Source organism: Salvelinus fontinalis, chromosome 31 (genome assembly GCF_029448725.1).
Source record: "Salvelinus fontinalis isolate EN_2023a chromosome 31, ASM2944872v1, whole genome shotgun sequence".
NCBI lineage: Eukaryota > Metazoa > Chordata > Actinopteri > Salmoniformes > Salmonidae > Salvelinus > Salvelinus fontinalis.
The window spans coordinates 30,746,579-30,759,028 of NC_074695.1; the positions used below are offsets into that span (position 1 = coordinate 30,746,579).

The 12,450-nt window shown below is 41.0% G+C and overlaps 1 protein-coding gene across 3 annotated transcripts in view; it reads right to left on the reverse strand.

The window, feature by feature from the left end:
• The window catches only part of LOC129830032 (forkhead box protein J3-like), an 86,346-nt gene extending 81,733 nt beyond the window's left edge, over positions 1-4,613 (reverse strand). For all 3 annotated transcript variants that reach the window (XM_055892185.1, XM_055892183.1, XM_055892182.1), the window contains exon 1: positions 4,352-4,613. The gene's annotated coding sequence lies outside the window, so the exon portion shown is untranslated. The remainder of the gene's footprint in view (positions 1-4,351) is intronic.
• Between the last annotated feature and the right edge of the window lie 7,837 nt (positions 4,614-12,450).

Here is a 12,450-nt window from a genome sequence, read left to right on the forward strand (position 1 = left end):
AGAAGCTTCTAAAGCAATGACATCATTTTCTGGAATTTTCCAAGCTGTTTAAAGGCACAGTCAACTTAGTGTATGTAAACTTCTGACCCACTGGAATTGTGATACAGTCAATTATAAGTGAAATAATCTGTCTGTAAACAACTTGTTGGCAAAACTACTTTGTGCATGACAAGTAAATGTCATAACCAACTTGCCAAAACTATGTACAAGAAATTTGTTGAGTGGTTGAAAAACGAGTTTTAATGACTCCAACCTAAGTTTATGTAAACTTTCGACTTCAACTGTACGTACAGCGGTCCTACAATTCAAAATCAAATACACTACATGACCAAAAGTATGTGGACAACTGCTCGTCGAACATCTCATTCCAAGACAATGCTATAACAGCCTCCACTCTTCTGGGAAGACTTTCCACTAGATGTTGAAACATTGCTGCGGGGACTTGCTTCCATTCAGCCACAAGAGCATTAGTGAGGTCATGCACTGATGTTGGGCGATTAGGCCTGGCTCGCATTCAGCGTTCCAATTCATCCCAAAGGTGTTCAGTGGGGTTGAGGGCAGGGATCTGTGCAGGCCATTCAAGTTCTTCCACACTGATCTCGACAAACCATCTCAAACTGTTGCCATAAAGTTGGAAGCACAGAATCATCTAGAATTTCATTGTTTATTCGTCCATAGGACTGCTAGATGGTGAAGCATGATTCATCACTCCAAAGAACGCGTTTCCACTGCTGCAGAGTCCATTGGCGGCAGGCTTTACACCAGTCCAGCCAACTCTTGGCATTGTGCATGATGATCTTAGGCTTGTGTGCGGCTGCTCGACCATGGAAACACATTTCATGAAGCTCCCATCGAACAGTTCTTGTGCTGACGTTACTTCTAGAGGCAGTTTGGAACTCGGTACTGAGTGTTGCAACCGAGGACATGCAATTTTTACGCGCTCCACACTTCAGCACACGGCGGTTCAGTTCTGTGAGCTTGTGTGGCCTACCACTTTGCTGCTGAGCCGTTGTTGATCCTAGACATTTCCACTTGACAATAACAGCACTTACAGTTGGCTGGGACATCTCTAGCAGGGCAGAAATTTGACAAACTAACTTGTTGGAAAGGTGGCATCCTATGACGATGCCACGTTGAAAGTGACTGAGCTCTTCAGTAAGGTCTTTATATTGCCAATATTTGTCTATGGATATTACATGGCTGTGTGCTGGATTTTATACACCCGTCAGCAATGGGTGTGGCTGAAATAGCCGAATCCACTAATTTGAAGGGGTGTCCACATACTTTTGTATATATAGTGTAGCTAAATTATTCTTGGTAGTAGTCTCGCGTTGCCATACCTCCAAAATCACATCGCTGTCACGCCTCCCTTGGAGGTCTGGAGAATTTGATATTGCAAAAAATAATAATGCAAGAACCCTCCCCACACATGTCCTTTGGTGCTACATGTTATGTTCGGCAATGTTTTCAGACTGAAAAGGACACATTTTGCAGAGAGTTGTTCCGTATGCTAGTTTCAACATAGCAGAAAATTCTGTTTTGTCAGAAGTGTGCTCTATGCACAAAATACATAGTGCTTTCATAAAGTATTCATACAACCTTTTGTGTTACAGTCTGAATTCAAAATTGTGTCCATTTTTTTCTCACCCATCTACACACACAATGTCCCATAATGACAAAGTGAAAACATGTTTTTAGAAATGTTTTTCAAATTTATTGAAAATGAAATACAGAAATATCTCACATACATAAGTATTCAATACATGCTATAATCACCTTTTGGCAGCGAATACAGCTGTAATTATTTCTGGGTGAGTCTAAGAGCTTTCCACACCTGGATTGCACAATATTTGCACATTATTATTTTTAAATTCTTCAAGCTCTGTCAAGTCGGTTGTTGATCATTGATAGACAGCCATAGATTTTCAAGCCAATTTAAGTCAAACTCAGGAACATTCAATGTCATCTTGGTAAGCAACTCCAGTGTTCATTTGGCCTTGTGTTTTAGGTTATTGTCCTGCTGAAAGGTGAATTTGTTTACCAGTGTCTGTTGGAAAGCAGACTGAACCAGGTTTTCCTCTTGGAGTTTTCCTGTGCTTAGCTCTATTCCGTTTATTTTTATCCAAATAAAAAACTAACATAACATGATGCAGCCACCACCATGCTTGAAAATATGAAGAGTGATGTGTTGTGTTGGATTTGCCCTAAACATAACGCTTTGTATTCAGGACAAAAAGTTAATTTCTTTACTACATTCTTTGCAATTTTACTTTAGTGCCTTATTGCAAACTGGATGTATGTTTTGGAATATGTTTTATTCTGTACAGGCTTCCTTCTTTTCACTCTGTCATTTATGTTAGTATTGTGTAGTAACTACAATGTTGTTGATCAATCCTCAGTTTTCTTATATCACAGCCATTAAACTCTAACTGTTTAAAGTCACCACTGGCCTCATGGTGAAATCCCTCAGCGGTTACCTTCCTCTCCGGCAACTCAGTTAGGAAGGACGCCTGTATCGTTGTAGTGACTGGGTTTACTGACATACCATCCAAAGTGTAATTAATAACTTCACCATGTTCAAAGGGATATTCAATATCTGCTTTTTTTTACCCATCTACCTATAGGTGCCCTTCTTTGCGAGGCATCGGGAAACCTCCCTGGTCTTTGTGGTTGAATTTTTACTCCTGAACTTATTTACACTTGCCATAACAAAAGGGTTTAATAATTATAGACTCAAGACATTTCAGCTTTCCTTTTTTATAAAGTTTTCAAAACATTCTGAAAACACAATTCAACTTTGATAGTATAGGATATTGTGTGTAGGCCAGTGACCAGGATATTTTAGCAAAAACATGGTTGCATCTGCCAAAAGGCTGAAACAACAAGAGAATAACCCCAATAACACATCAAAATCCACATAGAACATGGTTTAATTGGCCACAAAATCAAATTTTGCCATGGCCATCTCAGTCTCCGGACTGATTAATCACGCTGTCATACACAACTAATTGGTATATACAGCCTGACACATTGGAGTATAACATTTTGTACATTTTCCTTACAAGCAAGAATGTTTAATACAATTACATTGAAATTTACTCTATTGTCTGTGCAGTTTTTCTTTCAGCCGTTCAAAATTTGAGAGAAAATATCCACAGGAAAGTACTGTTTACCAGACTTTTTAGAGTGCCGGTAGGTTTGCCACTGCCAGCTGAATGCGAGCAACGGTTTATGGTTTGGTCTATGGTTTGGTTTGGTTATGCTCAGTTATAGTTTATCATTTACATATTGTGCAAGTGTTTACACCACAAAGCATGCGTCAGTAGATTGAAAATATAAACCGGAAATACAAGCCAACAAAACCATATACCTAACGGCTCTCTAACAAGTCGGGTAAACAATACTTTCCTGTGGATATTTTGTCATCAATTTTGAGCGTCTGAAGGACGAACCGCACATAACTTTTTTTTGGAGTAAGTTTAAATGTATTTTCATTAAATATTCTGGCTTGTAAGGAACATTTACACCCCAGTGTGTCTGCCTGTATATACCAATTAATTACAGCCAGATTAATCGGACAATCTACGGCCTTGAAACCCATTGAAATACTGTGGTTTGAATCAAAGAGGGCCGTCCATAAACGCAGATGAAGGATGTCAAGGATCTGGAAATATTCTGTATCTAGGAATTGTCTAAAATCCCTCCCCATGTGTTTTCCAGCTCATAAAAACATGGTGAGGTATTGAAAGGTATTGAAAACAAGATGAGGTATTGAAATGTATTGAAAACAGGGGTGTCAATCATTTTTACCCCTACCCTTTTGAGAGAAAAAAAAGTATAAAATAATATAATTTCCCATTTTTTTGCATACAAAATAGCTCAGTATTTGAATTATTTATTTTGTGCAGTCAATTCGGATCATTTTTTTTTTATCAAGGGTGTAAATAATTTTGGACCCTACCTACCATATGTCACCACTTCAGAAGTTCACGCATGTCTAAAAAGTAGCCTATAGTGCATGCATTGATGCATACATGTCAGAATGTTTGCGCAACCGTTTCGATCAATTTCTAAATTCAATGTCAAAGTCATTCTGCTCCTTACAAGGCAATTAAACAACACAATCAATCAGATAAGCACGACTCAGGATCACCCTGAAAAAAACTTGTGGAAGTTTAATTCAAAGCTATCCTCAAATAACATGGGCTGTCTATATGCATGACAGGGAGAGAAAACCTGTCAAGGCCTGTACGCAACGTAACCCCAAAGCTCAATTAAATGTATTTGCCTATGTGAGATATTTTCTCCCGGCCTTGCTTACAGACATTGCCCAATTCTTCAGCTTACTTACCCGGGTGGATGGTTATGAACCGGTTAAAATTTTACAGAGGTTCCAGCGCTGCACTTGAACATTTCCTCCGAGGACTGAGCTTCTTCACCTTCTAGGGCTGTCACTGAAGTTGCATGCTCCATGCAATACTCGTGTCACATTGACCGGTGCTGTGGTCAATTGTGTGCCATGAATTGGAGACTTCCTCATCCCGCTATTCGCGCTTGCTTCTCCAACAACAGGATCCCGCCGCGTCTCCTGACTCCGTTCTCTTGCTAAACCACCGGAACTACTTCCAATGCCAACCGGAGCACGTTGAAGACAAATCCATGCACCACAGTCTGACAACATATTTAACATCTACATAACTAGTTCCCGTGTTACATATTTAATTAACTTTTCGTGGGTAATTAGTTATCGCCAACAACGACTTGCTAATAATAATAATAAACTGTTATTTTTTCTTCTTCTAGTAATCTAATTTACATATATAGCCACTGGACAGGTTACATCAGACAGATTATAAAAATTATGCATGGATCAAACTAGTCATCATTATAATGTTGATTTGCTTTCAGGCATGTCTTCAGTTTGTGTTTAAAATTGTCATAGTTAGAACAGCCTATTATTTATGTAGGCAGAGTGTTTCAGTAGTTAGTGGTACAATGCATGAAGGAAGGAAGGAAGCAAGAAATGAAGCAAGTAGGGAAGGGAGAAAGGAAGGAAGGAAGGGGAAAAAGGAAGGAAAAAAGGAAATAAGAAATGTTTGTCCCATAGGGAAATTTGCATACACATCACTTCCGATAGCATACATCACAGGACATATAGTATATCACAACATATGATCAGACAGGGAGACATATATATATATACTGTAGATGGTGAGTTATGGTTTATAGTCCTTCAGTGATTAGGAAACTGGTGCTGGTTGGTGAGAATGACTTGTGTGTCAGATTTATCCAACAACAGTCCCCTCTGGTGGCTGCTCTTGTTATCCTGCTATCCCTCTCCCTTTGGTAAAGGAGCTGGCTCAGTGGTGGCGATAGAGGTTCTATGATTTATGATTCTATATGTATTCTATATTCTATATTTCTTTGGGCAAGGTCATGTTAAGTCATATTTATAGATAGTTTATAAATCTGTGTAGCATTTTAATACCGTTTTAATACATTGCCATACATTGAGTTTATATATGGCTACACTGGCAATCATAACAGAATCCTACCCTGTGTATGTTCAGGTTGATGGGGGGGGGGGGGGGGGGGGGGGACTCCAATCCCAGCCTGGGCACCCCCTGTGGCAGGACTGAGAGCAGGTATGAACTTGGCTTCAGCCTGATGAAGACCTTCAGGTCAAAACGTGGCATAGTGGGTTCAGGGGTTTCCCTATGTGAGGGACATTGTGGTTCCATCATTTCACCACCTGCCGTCGCCTTCTCACTCCCACCTTCGGTTACAGAGAGAAGGTTCAGTCCTCTGTGCAGCTTCACTCCTCCTCCATCCTCCTGGCTCTAATGCCTCCTCTGTCCCTGTGTCATTCTCTGTGGCCCTTAGAGACCAAACCTCAAGTTCCGTAAACCACAATGGGCCTACCTCTTTCCCTACAAGAATAGTAAACAAACACATTTTGTTCATCCTCACAAGGTCAAATGCTATTTCTAGGTGGTTTAGGGTTAGGGTTAGGAGCTAGGGTTAGTTTTAGGGTTAGGAGCTAGGGTTAGGGTTAAGGTTAGGTTTTTTGGGTTAATGTTAGGGTTAGGGTAAGAAATAGGGTTAGGTTTAGCGGTTAGGGAAACTAGGATTTTGAATGGGACTGAATTGTGTGTGCCCACAAGGTTAGTTATACAAGTGTGTGTGTGTGTGTGTGTGTGTGTGTGTGTGTGTGTGTGTGTGTGTGTGTGTGTGTGTGTGTGTGTGTGTGTGTGTGTGTGTGTGTGTGTGTGTGTGTGTGTGTGTGTGTGTGTGTGTGTGTGTGTGTGTAATAACTGAAATAACTGCCATAGAGATACTTGTTTGTCCTGCCTTACCACCTTGGGCCTGTAGATGTCAGTAACAGACCTATGTAATTACAGCATAATATCATTTAAAATCAAATCAAATTGTATCTGTTACATGCGCCTAATACAGGTATACAACAGGTGTAGTAGACCTTACCGTGAAATGTTTACTTACAAGCCCTTAACCAACAATGCAGTTTTAAGAAAAATAAATACAAATATTTACTAAATAAACTAAAATAAAAAATAAAAGAGCAACAATAAAATAACGATTATGAGGCTTTATACAGGCGGTACCGGTACCGAGTCAATGTGCAGGGGTACAGGTTAGTCAAGGTAATTGAGGTAATATGTACATGTAGTTAAGGGTGAAGGGACTATGTATAGATAATAGATCATAAACAGCGAGTAGCAGCAGCATGGGAAAAAAGGGGGGGTCAATGCAAATATTTCACAAATAAGCTCCCTAGAATATCCATCTTCATTTTCATGCCATCCATTATAACAGGGGTATTCAACTCTTATCGTATGAGGTCCGGAGTCCGCTGGTTTTCTGTTCTACCTGATAACTAATTGCACCCACCTGATGTCCCAGGTCTAAATCCATAGCTGATTAAAGGGGGGAACAATAAAAACGCAGTGGAACTGGCTTTGAGGTCAAGAGTTGAGTTTTAGGGGCAACTGTCACACCATGATCTGATTCACCTGTCCTTGTGATTGTTTCCACCCTCTCCAGGTGTCGCTTATTATCCCCGGTCTATATATCCTTGTGTTTCCTGTCTCTCTGTGGCAGTTCGTCTTGTTTACCAAGTCAACCAGCGTTTTTCCTTGCTCCTATTTTTCCCAGTCTCTGTTTCTAGTGCTCCTGGTTTCGACCCTTGCCTGTCCTGACTCTGAACCCACCTGCCTGATCACTCTGCCTGTTCTGACTATCAGCCTGCCTATCCCCTTGTACTGTTTTTGGACTCGGATCTGGTTTCTGACCCCTGCCTGGCCTGACCTTGAGACTGCCTATCATCTGGTACTGTTTGGACTCTGACCTGGTTTGTGAACTCTCGCCTGTCCCCAACCTGCCTTTGCCTACTCCCTTTGTTATAATAAATATTGGAGTTCTACCATCTGCCTCCTGTGTCTGCATTTGGGTCTCGCCTTGTGCCCTAATAATAACATAATTTGCAAAGAGTATAGCCCATATGCCTTTCTGCTTACATGTCTGTATACAGTAATGAGGTTCATTCCTGGGGCTATAAATACAGGCTTAAAGCTAGCCTGTGAAACGTTCTGTTTAGCTAACATGCCACTCCATGTAGTTGTGAAATAAACTGGTACCCAGACCAGGTAACAGTTAGTATCAGGGAAACAGGGATATTCAGTCAAAGAGACAGCCAAGCAATCCTACTCATTCAGGACTGGGTAATCTTGACCTCTGACTTACCCATGGCTGATTATAAACATAGTTAATTGTTACTGCACATCAACGTTTCAACTGTGAGTCAAAGTTCTCAGTATTACTGGGAGAGAGATGTATGTTGGCAACCCCAAACCTTTTTCTAAAAGAGTAAATTGCTCAATAATTGACTTGTTAGTTTAGATTTTCTTGATTCATGAACATTCTTAGCGAAACCATATTGGAATAACATTAGGTAAACACAACCATAGAAAATGAATAGTATCTGTTGTCTTTTAATTCTCTTTGTTTTAACATCCCACATACAAAATACATTATGATTGTATAAAACATGGATCTTTGCCACCTTATTTTTTAGAGGTCAGGTCCTCTCTGCCTGAGTGTATAAAAATGGAAATCTTTTTTATAGACTTTTAACACAACTTCGTTCAATAGGTTACTGAGAGGTATCTGAGAGGTATCAAAGAGGGATCAAAGAGGGATGAAACAGAGGGTGTCTTGGTGGTGTGCATGGTTGCAGTGCAGCAGCTCTCCTTTCGGTCTCTCCCTGCTCTGCTCTCTAAACTGAGAGCCCCTTGAGAGGGTTTTGTGCATGCGGGAACAGCCAGGTGTTTTTTTTGTTGTTGACATAATAGTGTGGGTTAACAGGAAGGATAAAGCGATATCACGATATGCCTGGCTCATGTTGATATCATATTGAATGATTAATATTGTTGCCAAAAACATTATTAACCTTTTAGTGCAGTGGTGTAAATCAGGGTCACACAGAGTGCATCTTTGTAGTCTTTAAAAAATCTACTTTGAAACAACAGTACAGTATACACCTCACACACATGGTTATGGGCTGAATGTAAAGAAGACACCTGTACCATGCCAGATAAATTCAAGTTTGAGTGTGCATTCCAATATTACACTTTATAGACTGAAATATAACAAAACTGTTTGACATAGAAACACCAGATTTTCGGCAGGTTTGGCGGACTCACTAAACACAAATACTGTGTTTGTAAATTATGTCTGAGTGTTGGACTGTGCACCTGGCTGTCCGTTAAAAAAGAAAACAAGAGAATCACGCTGTCTGGTTTGTTTGAAGTAAGACTAGCATTTACATTTTACTTTTACTCAAGTATGACAATTGAGTACTTTTTCCACCACTGTGCTTAAGTACATTTAAAACCAGATACTTTTAGACTTTTACTCAAGTAGTATTTTACTGGGCGGCTCTCACTTTTACTTGAGTCATTTTGTATTAAAGGAATACTTCAGGATTTTGGCAATGAGGCCCTTAATCTACTTCCTCTGTAACGTTCGTCATATTCCTCCTCCGATGAGGAGGAGCATGGATCGGACCAACACGCAGCGAGGTATGCAGACAAAGAATTTATTTAACAAGACGAACACTGACACGAAATACACTTGAATAGAATACAAAACAACGTAGACAGACCTGAATTTGAGAACTTACGTAGACACGAAGAACGCACAAACAGGAAAGACTAGCCGAACAAACGAAACAGTCCCGTGTGGTAGACACAGGAACAATCACCCACAAACAAACAGTGAGAACAGCCTACCTTAATATGGTTCTCAATCAGAGGAAACGTCAAACACCTGCCTCTAATTGAGAACCATATCAGGCAACACATTTAACCCAACATAGAAACACAGAACATAGAATGCCCACCCCAACTCACGCCCTGACCAACTAAACACATACAAAAACAACAGAAAACAGGTCAGGAACGTGACATCCTCAGACAAACTCGTGGATACCATTTAGATAAAGGACCTCTGCCAAAATCCCAAAGTATCTTTATTTTTACTAAAGTTTGACAATTGAGTACTTTTTCCACCACTGATTACATGTCAGCACATGTGACAAATTGCAACATCTTATTTAGAGATTGTGTTGCTTTTCACAGTATGCTGTTTCTCTTGTACAGATTTCTTTCATTTTACTCAACTGGTCTAAAGTTCTTCCTTTAGAGGAATCTTATTGGCTCCTATCAGCTTATTGGCTCCTTCTCGTCTCGTACACTCGACTATTGGAAGTCTGGCAAACTTCCGATTTGGATTTCGAGTTTGAATGGGAACGGTGGCATTCAGTGCTTGCATTTGATTGTCTCTGAGTAGAAATAATGTTTACCCTCAGAGTCATTGGGCGCTCAAGTGGTAAGGCTCAAGCAACCGACTGTAGACGAAAGTCGAGGAGTGATGTTGGGGGAGGTGCAACTGCGACAGAAGAAAGTCAGACACTAATTTGGGTTTCTAACATCAAGGCACAGATCAACATGACAGTGTTGCCATTGTTAATAAAAGTTTTTCTTTTTCTCTGTCTCCAACCCCCATATCACACAAACTGAAATAATATCTGTGTCAATTGTACAACCAATTAGTGAGAGAGAGAGACTCAAATATCACATATCCTATGCATAATTTGTTTAGTATCTTATGCATGCAAGTCAGATTTTGTTGTTGTTCTTTTTCTAAAATCTGCTTGCTCAGCTCCTCAACAGCTGCTACCGGAGCACCATAAGTGAATCCCACAATTTGTCCAACTAATAATAGTTTAGATTGTGCATCCTTATACCCCTTCGCTCCAGCTTTTGCAAATTCTTACTCTAATTTTGCACTAAATTCATTTACAGCTTGGTTTCTTGCTTCTGTCTTAGTCTTCCTCTTAAGAGAAGCCTTCTCTTTTTCACGTATTGCTTTTTTGTCACACCCTGATCTGTTTCACCTGTCTGTGTGTCACCCCCCCCCCCCCCCCCCATTCCTCATTATCCCCTGTGTATTTATACCTGTGTTCTCTGGTTGTCTGTTGCCAGTTCCTTTTGTTTCGTGAAACCTACCAGCGTTTGTTTCCCTGCGCCTGTCTGTTCTTGCACCTGTTTTCTAGTCCTTCCCGATTTTGACCCTTCTGCCTGACCCTGAGCCTGCCTGCTGTTCAATACCTTGCACCACCTCACTGGATTATTGACCCTTGCCTGCCCTGCCCCTGAGACTGCCTGCCGTTTTGGACCTTTTGCACCCTGCCTTGACCTGTCGTTTGCCTGCCCCTGTACTAGAAGTAAACTTTTGTTTCTTCGACACTGTCTGCATCTGTGTCATACCTGAGATCTGATATTTTTTTGATTCTATTCATTTTTGCATTTTCTTCCTCTTGTTTGACCTTCAACTCTTCCTTCTCTTATTCTCTCTTCCTCCCTTTCCTTCAGTATTCTCTCTTCCTCACTTTCCAGATCTGAGAGTGATTTATTTTGTAATTGTTGTTAAATGAATGGTATCTGTTCCCACATTTCTGAGTTATTTACCTTATGTGGCGTCCTGCTTTTTCAACAAATGTTTGTATGCTGTTGCTCTTTCCTTCCAGGTCATCTCCTCTAGTGAATAGTACAATGGTATTACAACATGTTCTTGATTATCTTAACAGCTGTTCTCTCCTCTTGAGTGAAGCATGCTCCCACAGTTAGGACCAGGAGGAAGATGTGGGGCCTGATCTCCACATTGTCAATGTCTGTGTCAAACAGCCCGTGAATGTTAATCACAGTAATGTGTCTCCCATTGACTTAAGACATCCCGTTATGACACACACTGGTGACTCATCCATCACCGACATCCACCGTAAACACCTCTCTTCCCAGGATGGTGTTTCCTGTGGCACTCTTCCCAACTTCCCCAGCAGCACAATCATGAGACTGTCCATACTCTCCACCGATCCCTCTAATGACAAAGGAAGATGCAATGTTTAATACATTTACTGTAGCCTACATACTATCTGCTGATATTAAGATACTTAAGGTAGATACATTTGCCTCTTATACCGTGTACAACCATGACAAATGCGGTAAATTGAAAATAAAGCTTGACAGGTGCTCAACTGAGGGGCTTGGAAATGAAATTGAACTATTTGCAGCCAATAACAGTTTAGATCCAAAATGCCTCTCTCTGTAACAATTTCCTCACAATATTGCCTCCTTTGGAGGAGAGAGAAAATTCCATTTCAAAGTGGAGGCTGAGCCATGGTTGGCACCTGTGGTTGGAATCAAAATTATCTCTGGATTTTTTTTATTTTTATTTAACCTTTATTTAACTAGGCAAGTCAGTTAAGAACAAATTCTTATTTTACAATGATGGCCTACTCCGGCCAACCCCCCCCCTAACCCGGACGACGCTTGGCCAATTGTGCGCGGCCCTATGGGACTTCCGATCACGGCCGGTTATGATACAACCAGGGTCTGTAGTGACGCCACCAGCACTGAGATGCAGTGTCTTAGACCGCTGCGCCACTCGGGAGCCATAAATGACTGGGAACACAGATAACTGGGAACACAGATATGCATCTGTTAAAAACAAGGTAGGGGCTTGGATCAGAAAACCAGTCAGTATCTGCTGTGACCACCATTTGCCTCATGCAGCGAGACACATTTCCTTTGCATAGAGTTGATCAGGCAGTCAATTGTGGCCTGTGGAATGTTGTCCTGTTCCACTTCAATGGCTGTGTGAAGTTACTGGATATTGGCAGGAACTGGAAGACGCTGTCTTACACGTCGATCCAGAGCATCCCAAACGTACTCAATGGTTGACGTCTGGTGAGTTTGCAGGCCATGGAAGAACTGGGCCATTTTCAGCTTCCAGGAATTGTGCGAAGGTCCTTGCGACATGGGGCCGTGCATTATCATACAACAATGGGCCTTAGGACCTAGTCACGGTATC